The 13,269-nt window shown below is 40.1% G+C and overlaps 1 pseudogene across 1 annotated transcript in view; it reads left to right on the forward strand.

The window, feature by feature from the left end:
- LOC148107008 (beta-hexosaminidase subunit beta pseudogene) overlaps positions 1–13,269 on the forward strand; it is a 290,730-nt pseudogene that overhangs the window by 23,152 nt on the left and 254,309 nt on the right. The window lies entirely within an intron of this gene.

The raw sequence follows: 13,269 nt of genomic DNA on the forward strand, positions 1-13,269 counted from the left end.
TAAATCAATATGGAAGCACCAACACTTCAATACAAAAGTGGTCAAAGGTCACAAGGTTAGCTCATAGAAAATGAACAAATGTCTTTTTTTTAATGTTTTTTTATTATATTATGTTAGTCACCATACAGTACATCCCTGGTTTTTGATGTAAAGTTCGATGATTCATTAGTTGCGTATAACACCCAGTGCACCATGCAATACGTGCCCTCCTCACTACCCATCACCAGCCTAGAACAAATGTCTTATAAATAAACAAAAGGAAAATGTTTTGCTCCTAGTTAAGAAAATGAAAAGAAAACAAGAATTACCATTTTTCACCTGTCATATTGGCACACAATTTTAGGTCACACCAACGTTGGGGTGGGTATGAGAAAACAGGAATACCCTTGGGGCATTCTTTTTGGAGGACAATTTGCTAGTTTCTGTCAAAAGTGCAGAGTCCCGTGACATGTGAACCAACAATTCCTTGTACAGGAATTTGTTTTCCATATATATATATATACACACACACACACACACACACACACACAAAGCTATATATTTGAGATTATTTACTGCAGAATGATTTATAACAGTAAGCGGCTGAAAAAAAGCCTCACAATCCATCACGGGGGACTGAGTAAAATCTGTTATGGGACACCTGTACAATGACAAAGTCTGCAGGCAAGAAAAAATAGGTTTTTGAAATGATCTCTATTAGCCATTATTAATTAAAACAGCATTAGGGTCGGTCGATTAAATGTCTGACTCTTGCTTCGGCTCAGGTCATGATTTCTTGGTGGTGAGATCGAGCCCCTCGTCGGGCTCTGTGCTCAGTGAGGAGTCGGCTGGGATTTCTCTCTCTCCCTTTCCCTCTGCCTCCTCCCCCTGCTCATGTGCTGTCTCTCTCTCTCAAAAGAAATAAAATCTTTAAAAAAACCCCAAACAATACGACATATAGGGACTAAAGAGACAAAGACATTTCAACTAAATGCAATGGATGGACTTAGAATCCTTATGATGGATCAACTTTAAAAGTGCATTTATAAGTCATTTGGGGACATTTGAACACTGACTGGATATTCTGATAATACTAAATAATTATTGTTATTTTTTTGTTTGGTAGTGACGTCGAAGTTGTATTTAAAGAAGAACCTCTATATTTCAGAGCAGCCTAATGACACATTCTGGGGGAAGTAATCTGGTGTTTGGGATTTGCTTCATAATAATCTATAGGTTATGAAGGTAACAATGTATTCATCTCCGGGCAGGAAGGAGAGCACAGATGAGACAAGACTGGCCCTGAGTTTAAGACAACTGTCTGGGTGGGGGCGCCTGGGTGGCACAGCGGTTGAGCGTCTGCCTTCGGCTCAGGGCGTGATCCCGACGTTATGGGTTCGAGCCCCACATCAGGCTCTTCCGCTATGAGCCTGCTTCTTCCTCTCCCACTCCCCCTGCTTGTGTTCCCTCTCTCGCTGGCTGTCTCTCTCTCTGTCGAATAAATAAATAAAATCTTAAAAAAAAAAAAGACGACTGTCTGGGTGGATGGGTACGTGGGGTTTCATTATACTCTTCCTTTGCTACTTGAGTGTTTGAAATCTTCCCTAATAAAAAGTCAGAACTGAAAGGTAAAACTTGAAGCTAAAAATGTTCAAATCAAAAGCTAAAAATTAAACAGAAACTAAAACTGAAAAAGCAAGGTGGATAATTATCAGTGTAGTAATCTAACAAGGAATCTGCACGGAAAAATTCTGGGAAGAAAGCCTGCTGCTGTTTTCCTTCTTGGGAAGGCTAATGGGGGCCTGAGATATTTACTTTTCAGTATGTTGATGATGTTTTAAAACAAAGCTATAAAAACACAGTGCTGTACAAATATTAAATCTCCTATTAGAAATAATGTATGCAGCAGTGAACTCCGAATGAGCGAAGGTTCTCAGCAAGGCTCTCCAATTAGCACATTTATTAATTTCACGTCCTGCTCAGACTTCTGATGCTGTTTTAATTAAAGTCTTCAGCTTACTTGCAATCATTTAGTACTTGGTAGAAAATGATAATATAGTTAACTCTATTCTTTTATGTTATATATCATTAAATATAAATTAAAATATATGTTGCTATATCTCTAATTCAAATATATAATCAAATCTGCGGGCTTGATCTCATTCATTAAACATTGGAATATATAAATTTTTCAAATAAACAGAAAAATAGAGATATAATGGACAACCATCATCTAGATTTTTCCCCATATCTGCTTCATCTATTTGTCTAAAGTATTTTCAAGTAACTGAAAGACATTTTGACGGCTCACCCCTAAATAGCGCAGTATGCATCTCTCAGCTGCGCCCAGTCTACTATTAAGCCCGTGAAAGGCATGCTTCATTTCTGTTACAGTGTTTTTGATTTCTAGCATTTCTTTTTGGTTCTTAGGATTTCCATCTCTCTGCTTACATTGCCCATCTGTTCGTGCGCGATGTCTATCCGTGACAGCCCTTAGCATATTAATCATAGTTGTTTTGAGTTCCTGGTCTGATAATTCCCACATCCCTGCCATGTCTGTTTCTGTTGCTTGCTCTGTCTCTTCAGACTGTGTTGTCTTTTCGTATGCATTCTTAGGTGGTCTCCATAGCCAGACATGATGTACTGGGTAAAAGAAACTGATAGAAACAAGCCTTTCATAATTTGGTGATACAGCGTGGAGGTGGGGAAGCGTTTTATAGTCCTAGGATTGGGTCTTAATCTTTCCAGAGCCTGTGCCTCTGGACTGTGAATTTCACAAGTGTTTCTCAGTTTCCCTTTCCTCCCCTGGTGGAACAGGACGGCTAGAGTGGGCTGGATGGAGTCGGGTATTTCCCTTCTCCCAGGTCATTTGGGTTCCTGTTAATTGGCTTCTCCTGCGGGCAGACCTTGTTAAGAAACAGAGCGCTCTTGTGTATTTCAACACGGTTCCGTTCCGCCTCTCCCCGTGGGCAGCGCGAGGGGATTTTTTTCTCTGAAATTTACTATGGGATCCTGGTCTAGCTCCTGGAGTTAAAACTCACAAAAGTATGAGGGCCCTTCTGTGACTGGGCCCCCTGGACTTTGTAACTCGTGGGTTGGTGCGCTCTGAGCCTGAAGCTACTGGTCAGTTCCAGTTCTGCTTTTCCTGCTCTGACACTGGTTCCGGGAGGCCGCCGCTCCTGCTTCTGCTCCGGTAAGGGGTCATTCTCTTTCTTTGCCTGTCTCTCCAGTTTGGGGATTTGCCCTGTGACCTTACTTCTCTTGCGGATCTACAAAGTGTTGATTTTTCGGTTTGTTCGGTTTTTCACTTGTTGTTAGGATGGATTGGTGACTTCCAAGCTTCTGATAAACGGGACCAGAAACTGCAAGTTCTGTTTCTCTCCCTCCCTCTGTGTTTGTTCCCCCATTGACCTGAAGAGGCCCCCATAGGGGACTTGGGGATTATCCCTAAGGAATTATCCCCTAAGGAGACAGGAAGAATTGCCCACTGACGGGCACTTGCTGGTTCTGTCCAGGTCTCCTGCTCCCTGTGGTTGGTGGCTCTCCCTCCCTTTAGCGGATGCTGCTTGCCATGGTCTCGGCGTCCCACAAGCCTGTCAGGTGCATCCAACTATACTTGTTTACCACTTTCCTGAGTCCAGAATTCCCAGGCTCCCTCCGCTTGCAAGGGCATTCATGAGAGGGAGTCCCTTTTTTATAATTTCACCCGTGATGCTTTCTGCTCTGCACACATCCCACTGTAGAACCCTCTGCTTATGAGTTCCAGCCTATTCTGTGAGAAGCTTGTTGGTGTTTGTCCAAAGCCTTTGATGATTCGTAGGGTCCAATGTGAAGCTCTGCTTCAAACAATAATTGTTCCGTAATACTTCCACTTCCTGGACGTGTTCATGTTTTACCTCGTGGGGTCATTTCGCTCGTCCTGCTGTGCCCTGTATTTGCTCTAAAATGGAAGTCAGAGCTTCAGGCTTGGTTCAGTGCACATTAAACATTTATTGGTAGAATACTTCATAAGTGATGGTGTGTATTTCCTGCCACATCACCTCAGGGGGCTCATAAGGTCTGATTGTCCCATTATTATTTGAAAATGCTGATTGATCACTGGGTTAAAGTGGTGACAGCCCGATCCCTCCCTTGTAAAGTTACATTTCCCCCCTGGCAAGCAGTTTGTAATCTCTGGGGTGATTCTTTGATACCATGCGATTATCCAATTCCGCATCAACAATTTACCTAATGGTTTTAACATCTGTGTTAATCCTTGTCCTGACAAAGAACTACGTAAGAGGCTGGTGATTGGTGGTTTTCTAAATCAATCATTCGTTCTACATTTATCAGCTGTCATTTAACTTTGAGAAAGAGCTTTCTCATCACCTGTGTCAATTTGATTACACTGAAACATAATTCCTATTGCATACCAGGATAAATGTTTTCTTCAATACAAATTCCAAAGTAAGGTGGAGGTTTAATAATCTCCTTCAGTGATGGCAAATGAGTGTTTTGTTGCTGTTTCTTCATATAGACCTGTGGATTTTAATATAGTTAGTGCATTTCAATCAGCGATTGTCACATATTGTGGGAGGCCTGTGATTTTCATTTCTTGCAGTACAGGTTTATAAATGTGCTGGCTAATTGTGATTAGAGTATTATGAAAATTAGTTTGCATTCTTCAAGTATAATCTTTATTCTACTGTTCGATTCTTAGCCCCAAATCTGGTTAGTCTTTGAGTACTTCCTTGCTTTGTAGCTCAACAAGTCATTCCGTGTTCACCTAGCATTTTCCATATCCCATATCGAGAAACCGCTCTTTCTCTAAAGAGCACTGCTTCTTCTCAGTAGTGAATGGCATTTAGGAATCATAGTTTCTGGCATGTCCTTGTTTTCCGGTGCTATCAGCAGACAGCCTTAGAACACACACACGCAATGAGTTTATTGGTTTTTACAGCATTCTTACTTGGTTTTATACTTAAGGCTCTTTTACACTGAAAAATCTTGGATTCTATCATTTATTTACTTTATTGTTTAATATACAAAAATGGTTTCAAAATAGCAATACAGTATTACCACTAACCATAAAACTACTGAAAAAATTCAAGATTTTTTTTTTTTGCATTTCTCTTTTTCTTATAATGTATCCCCGAAGGATGCAAAGCAAAATGCTCTGTTTTAGAGACACTTGAAATAATTATTTTCTATGGTTATAATGCCAGTTTGATATATAACTGGGTTCATTTCTTTCAGTTTGTTTTCAATTTGAGGAGTTATTTTGTTTGACATTCTGAAATGTTTCTTCACTGTTTTTAAATGACAAGGAACCCATTAGTTTTTATGGGCGTGAGTACCTAGCCTCCTTAGTTAACGTCCCTGAAGGACCTCTACGCAGAACCTCAAATCTTTGAGTTTTCGGTTTGTTCTCCAGTCTCTTGATAATGGCCTCTGTGTAAACTTTTCTAGTAATTATGCTCTTATAAATATTCAATTATAGATACTTATTGAATTTGGATACTTGCCTGAAATTATTTCATCTATTTCCACCTCTTTTAATCCCCCCAAATTCCAGTTACTATTTTTCTTTATTATTTTTTAGAGAGCGCGCACCCACACACATGAGCGTGAGCTTGAGTGGGGGGAGGGGCAAAGGGAAGGGAGAGAGCATCTCAAGGAGGCCCCACCCCCATCCTGGAGCCCCAGGTGGGGCTCCATCTCACGACCCTGAGATCATGACCTGGGCTGAAATCAAGAGTGGGATGCTTAACCCACTGAGCCACCCAGGGGCCCCCGAGTTATTTTTCTTTCAATATGCTTGGGGGTTTGAAACTGATGGTGGAATACCAACTGAAAGAAGATTCCTAGGCTCTAAAGAAAGAGAAAGTAGCTGAAGTGCCCTGGCTAGGTGTCATTCTGTGAGAGGAGCCTTCTCATGGGCATGACTTCCCAGGGACTGCACAGCCACATGGCTGGAGGAAACACTGTTGACAGCTGGCATCCTCTTGACTGGTTGGTTCCCATGCTTGACTACTCATTACATATTTTTAATAACATTCCTGTTTGGAGGCCTTAGGATTTCATTTCCCAAATCAATTCCTGCCCTTGTCGGGATCTGTTTCAAATAAAGATAAGAACAAACTTCTTATGTGATTAGAAACTTCATAAGGAGTCTGCTGAGAAAATCTGAAGCGATTGAATTTAGTTCATCTCCTTCTATCCAAGAAGATTAAATACAGTCGTTTTCTAGTGCAAGCTAATTAGCTTCTCCCTTGTGTCCACGATGGAACACACATTTTGCTTTCATAAAGACAACACGGTTTTCAGAGTAATGTGCCTCTGGCTCTGGAAGAGAATGAGAAAAGTTGCTGTTGAAAAATTGATTGCCTTCTTTCCCCTCTCTAGATTATAGAATAAAATACTGAAGGTTTTCTGGCAACATGTAATTTGGATATACTTTACCTTTGAAGAGTGAGGGTGGAAAAGACCAAAGAAAGAACTCAATGAAACATTAAAATCCCGATTGAAAAATATGGGCCCTAGAAATAAAACTCAGAAAATAAGAAATACAAATAGAAAACATGTACATCATCATGGCCAAGTGCTGTACATGGGATTTATCAATAAGGATTTTTTTTTTGCCTATCCAAAAATGTGACCCCCTCCTTTCTGGAAGACAGATTGGAGAATATGCCTCAAAAGTCTAGACATTCATTTCCCAGGAATATAGACTAAGGACATGATTGGGATGTAAGCATGAACTTAGAGAAAACAATATTCATTGTAACACTCTTATGGCACAGAATTAGAAATGAAAGACATTTAAAGACAAACATGGTTATAGAAATTTTGGTACGTCTGTATAGTAAAATCTTAGGTAGCTTTCAAATATTTTGAAAGAATGCAGGATGGCACAGGAAGTGTTTATAGTGAATTAGGTGAAAAAGAAAGATGTTATAAGGGTTACAATTTTGTAAACAAAACAAAAAGCAGGAAACACTCTATCCCCCCTCCTTCCCTCACACTTCCATACGCATATATTAAATACTGGAAAGAAATATTCTAACATGTAAAAATAATTTATTTCTTTATGACTTGAGTTTTTTCCCAATTTTTCACAATAAAGATATATTACTTTATAAAAAGTAAACCGAGGATGATTTCCAGAACATACATTAGAATAGGCATGTGCACTTCCACCTACCAAAATGTGCACAACAAAATTTTCACTCCGAACCTTACATGTTAACTAGGAAAGACCCTCTTTACCAAGTGTCTGGAGAACAGTGACCAGGTACAATAAAATCAGTCAAAGTCGAGAAAACTTTGGAGCCAGCAACCCCTCTTCCTGTGTGTGAGGCTGGCGCGAGATGACTGAAGGTGAGAGAGGGTTCTAAGGACCAGACCAGGGCAGAGCTGAGGTGTGAGCAGCCTTTAGCAAGAATGACTGAGGAGCATTACTTGTTTAAGCCATTAAAGTCTCTAGTTTGCAGCTGAATCTAAATTCACCTGCTGCAATGGTATAAACAAACAATTTTAATGTAAGTAATGGGGTTAAAAATCACGGAGGCAGTCGCACAACTGGGGGGGTGAGGTGAGTTAGAATTTTCCCTCATCTCCCAAAAGATTGTTAGTAGATATCATTCCATTTCCATTTAACATTTTTAAAATTAATATATTTTATATAGGTGATGTGTGTTTGTTAAAATTATAATTTAAAATAAAATATGTAACTATAAACTTACCAAAGAGGGACTAAGGGCTAACAAAAGGGTAATTATGTAAAAAAGAAAAAATAAAGGGAATGTCAAAAAAGCATTTAAAAAAGAAATACGATGGAAAGATTATAGTTAAACATTTGTTTCCTTATTAAATGGTAAAGAGCTTATATATTAAAAGATAAAGCTCCAAGGTGGGTGTTTAAAAAACAAAAGTACACGCTCGGTGCAAGAAAAAACTATAATACAGTTGTATGCCGAATGTAAGAGAGAAATTTCTTTCTTTTTTTTTTTTTTTAAGATTTATTTATTTATTTATTTGACAGAGATAGAGACAGCCCGCGAGAGAGGGAACACAAGCAGGGGGAGTGGGAGAGGAAGAAGCAGGCTCATAGCGGAGGAGTCTGATGTGGGGCTCGATCCCACAACGCCGGGATCACGCCCTGAGCCGAAGGCAGACGCTTAACCGCTGTGCCACCCAGGCGTCCCAGAGAGAAATTTCTATAAGAGAATCAGAATGATTAAAAATAAAAGAATGTGGAAATATATTAGGCAAATACAAAGCAAATAGGGTTTCATTAGAGATTAAAGAACATTTAGTAGTCCAAAAATGGTCATTTTAAAACAAGGGTAAAATCCCCAACAAAGATGTAACGCTCAGAAGCCATGATACCCTAATTCAAATAAGAAATACGATGACAGTGGAGGAGTATAACCTCTCTGACAGATCAAGTACATAAAAAGAAATTAAGGTCAGACGCCTCTCCTTGCCTATTCTTCCCATCTTTCTCAGTAACAGAACCCCCTGATTCTGGGCACCAATGTGCCCAAACTCTCAAATACATTGTGTTTTTCAGCATTCCTTGAAGATGAGGGAGGCTCTATAAGAGATAAGCAGAAATCGTTGGGTCAGCTTTCCTGGAAAGTTTCTTTTTTAATTCTATTGTGGTAAGAACACTTGCCATGACATCTATCCTCTTCACATTTCCGTGTGTATTGTTGTTGACTACAGACACGACGTCGTACAGCGCATCTCTGGACCTTATTCATCTTCCTTAACTGAAACTTTATGTCTCTTGATCAGTAACTCGCCATTCCCTTCACCCCCAATTCCTGGCAGCCGTCATTCCAGTGTTTGAGGTTATGAAATGGACTGTTTTAGATTCCTCCTATAATTGGAATCGTGCAGCACTTGTCTTTCCATGTCTGGCTTATTTTCACTTAACATAATGTTTTCATTATGTTGCACAGTGCAGAATTTCCTTTTTTTTGAAGGCTGTTTGAGCAAGCATCGATTTGAATCGGGCAGTGTCACAGTGAAATTGTTGGGGGAGCTAAGAGAAAGGCTTTTACAGAGCAGATGCAGAAGCGAAGCGCGCGCGCACACACACACACACACACACACACACACACACACATATATATATATATATATATATATATATATATATGAAGTCTACCCACAACGTGGGGCCCGAGCTCACAACCCCAGTCTCAAGAGTCGTATGCTCTACCTACTGAGCCAGCCAGGTGCCCCAAGCAAGGAGATTATTTGATTGACTGTAGCTTAAGTGGTTACCTTATTTTGGAAAGCCTAGTTGGCTGTTTGTAATTGGTGGTTTTTGAGTTTTGATTTCTCTATTTTTTTATAATAATTTTTTATTATGCTATGTTAGTCACCATACAGTACCTCCCAAGTTTTTGATGTAAAGTTCCATGATTCATTACTTGCGTATAACACCCAGTGCACCATGCAATACGTGCCCTCCTTACTACCCATCACCGACCTATCCCAATCCCCCATCCCCCTCCCCTCTGAAGCCCTCAGTTTGTTTCCCAGAGTCCATAGTCTCTCATGGTTCATTCCCCCTTCTTTTTACCCCCCTTTCCTTCTTCCCTTTCTTCTCCTACCCATCTTCCAACTTCTTATGTTTTATAAATGAGTGAAACCATATGATAATTGTCTTTCTCTGCTTGACTTATTTCGCTTAGCATTATCTCCTCCAGTCCCGTCCATGTTGCAAAATCGTTCTTTTTGATGGCTGAGTAATATTCCATTGTATATATGGACCATATCTTCTTCTTCTTTTTTTTTTTAAGATTTATTTATTTATTTATTTGACAGAGACAGCCAGCGAGAGAGGGAACACAAGCGGGGGAGTGGGAGAAGAAGAAGCAGGCTCATAGCGGAGGAGCCTGATGTGGGGCTCGATCCCGGAACGCCAGGATCATGCCCTGAGCCGAAGGCAGATGCTTAACGACTGCGCCACCCAGGTGCCCCTGGACCATATCTTTTTAATCCAGTCATCTGTTGAAGGGCGTCTCGGCTCCTTCCACAATTTAGCTATTGTGGACAATGCTGCTATGAACATTGGGGTACATATGGCCCTGCTCTTCACTACGTCTGTATCTTTGGGGTAAATACCCAGGAGTGTAATTGCTGGATCATAGGGTAGCTCAATTTTTAACTTTTTAAGGGACCTCCACACTGTTTTCCAGAGTGGCTGTACCAACTTGCATTCCCACCAACAGTGTAAAAGGGATCCCCTTTCCCACATCCTCTCCAACATTTGTTGTTTCCTGCCTTGTCAATTTTTGCCATTCTAACTGGCGTAAGGTGGTATCTCAGTGTGGTTTTGATTTGAATTTCCCTGATGGCTAGTGATTTTGAACATTTTTTCATGTGTCTGTTAGCCATTTGTATGTCTTCACTGGAAAAGTGTCTGTTCATATCTTCTGCCCGTTTTTTGATTTGATTATTTGTTTCCCGTGTATTGAGTTTGAGAAGTTCTTTGTAGATCTTGGATACTAATCTTTTATCTGTAGTGTCATTTGCAAATATCTTCTCCCATTCCGTGGGCTGCCTCTTAGTTTTTTTGACTGTTTCCTTGGCTGTGCAGAAGCTTTTTTATCTTGATGAAGTCTCACAAGTTCATTTTCTCTTTTGTTTCTCTTGCCTTTGGAGATGTGTCATGAAAAAAGTTGCTGTGGCCGATGTCAAAGAAGTTGCAGCCTATGTTGTCCTCTAGATTTTGATGGATTCCTGTCTCACATCGAGGTCTTTCATCCATTTGGAGTTTATCTTTGTGTATGGTATGAGAGAGTGGTCAAGTTTCATTCTTTTGCATGAAGCTGTCATTTCTCTATTTTTTAAAGATTTTATTTATTTATTTGACGAGCAAGAGAGGGAGAGAGAGAGAGCACAAGTAGGGGAAGCAGCAGAGGGAGAGGGAGAAGCAGGCTCTCCACTGAGCAGGGAGTCTGACATGGGGCTCGATCCCAGGACCCTGAGATCATGACCTGAGCCAAAGGCATATGCTTAACCAACTGAGCCACCCAGGCGCCCCTGGTTTTGATTTCTTAACCTTGAGGCATTGATAGGAATTGACTCTGGTTTAGGTTTCATTCTGCTTACATAGGCTGCCAAGGCATTAGTGCTGCATCAGTCTAATGGCCTCCCTGTTTAATTACATTTTATTTTATTTTTTATTTTTGGAAATAATCTGTACACCCAAAATGATGCTTGAACTTACAACCCCAACAAGAGTCGCATGCTCCACTGACTGAGCCAGCCAGGCACCCCTCCCTGTTTAATTACTTTAACAAGGCTCCACAGTTTTCTCTTGCATGTACATACCACATTTTCCTTATCCAGTCACCCGTCAGTGGACATATCAGTTGTTTCTACATCTTAGAAACATCTTATTACAAATAGAGCTACAAGGAACATGGGAGTATTCAATCTCTTTGAGTTCCTGATTTCAATTCTTTTGAATATGTACTCAGAAGTGAGGTTGCTGAATCCTATGGTAGTTCTATTTGTAATTATTTGAGGAACCGCCATGTTGTTTTCCATAGTGGCTGCACCATTTTGCATTCCCACCAACAGTGTGCACGGGTTCCAATTTCCCAGTTGTGTGTGTGTGTGTTTTTTTTAAAGGACATTGTCTCAGATGGGAGGCCGGTGGCCTTTTCTCATCCTGTTTTTCTCTTCTTTCTTGACCTAATAGGTATTTTCTTCTTTGACCTTTCAATATAGTAATTGTAATTTGTAATTGTTGATATCCAAATATTGAAAAAAATTCTTGAATTTCTAGAATGAAAACTGGTTAAGATGTCCGATTCACATACTGGTAGATTTCTTTTAGCGTATTTAATATTTTTACATCATATTTGAAGGGATTTAGCTATTGTTTTCTAGCGCTTTCTTTATCAGCTTTTGGTATTGTTATTTTATCTTTATCTGATACATGCAGTCTGATCTTACCTTGAGGAATTCACTTCCCCCATGCCATAAGATTCTTAGAAAGTCTATCATGGCTCTCTACCCTTTTCTTCCTTAGCAACATGGGAGAAAAGATAATAAATCTAGAAAGCAAAGAGAAGCAGAGATGAGTAGAGGTGAGAGGTCATTAGAGATCAATCCTTGATGATATTTCAGCCTTAGGATCCAGTCATTCTTGATCTACCTGTTACATTTTCAGTTATATTATCCAACAAATTCCCCATTCTGCATAATTAATTTGAATTTGGTTTTATCACTTGTAGCCAAAGAATCCTGTCTATGGCCTCAATGTACATTGACTGGAACTGATTAAAAATATTATGGCAGATAAATGCAATAAAGAATTGTTTAGCCTTTAGAAAAAAATGTTACAAATCTATACTTAATGATATGGAAAGATGTTCACGACGTACTATTGAGAATAACTAGTACTTGTAGTATGAGTCCATTTAAGTAAAATGACATAGATACATACGTGTGTGGGTGTATATGTATATATGTGATTTTTAATTCTCAGAGTGTTAAAAGAATTCAGAAAAAAAGAAAGCTGAGAAGTTTGGTGAAGCAAGTCAGAAATGGACTGTTGAGTTTGTTGTTCTTCCATGTGGTTTTATTTAAGACTGAATAATGGGAACTTCAGGAATTGAACTCCTGTGATAAATGGTTAAAAAAAAAAGAAGAAGAAACCAAAGTAGTCCCATAACTGAATTTGTTGTTTGCCTCTGAAAAGAGAGCTACATCGCTCAGATGTGAGTTCAGCACCCATCTCTGCCTCTCCAAACAGAAATTAGAAGGGTGAGATACAGAGCAGAAAGGACGAAACCTACAGAATGAGACAGGTCATGAGTACAGTTTCTGGTTGGCCCAGGAGGCAGGCTCATTGTGACATAATGCCTTTAAGCTGATGCTGGGAAGCTGATTTCAGACAAGCTTGGATGGCTTTCTTCAGAGTCCAGCGGGCCCACGGTCAGTCCCTGGATGTGCTCAGATTCTCACGCTCGATGCCGAATGAACTTTCCATGAGTAGGTGTCATCTGACTTCTGTTGAGGCCATGTGGTTGGACCACACCCTTGTGCAGACTAAGTGTTCGTACCTACACAGCGTGTCAGTTTTCCTTGTGATCAGCCTGTGAAGAGGTTAATTTGGCATGTTAAATGAGGGCTGGTCAGATGGCCACTATAGTGGAGTAAGGAATTCTTCTCTTTCTGGAACCCAGGGTTAAGATGAGACATGCTTCTCATGGTGGGAGGTGTCGTATGCCATGTGGAGGCTGGGAGCAAGGCTGAGAACTCCCCTCCTGAGGGACT

This window comes from Ursus americanus, chromosome X, assembly GCF_024610735.1.
Source record: "Ursus americanus isolate L20-20 chromosome X, mUrsAme1.1.p, whole genome shotgun sequence".
NCBI classification, from domain to species: domain Eukaryota; kingdom Metazoa; phylum Chordata; class Mammalia; order Carnivora; family Ursidae; genus Ursus; species Ursus americanus.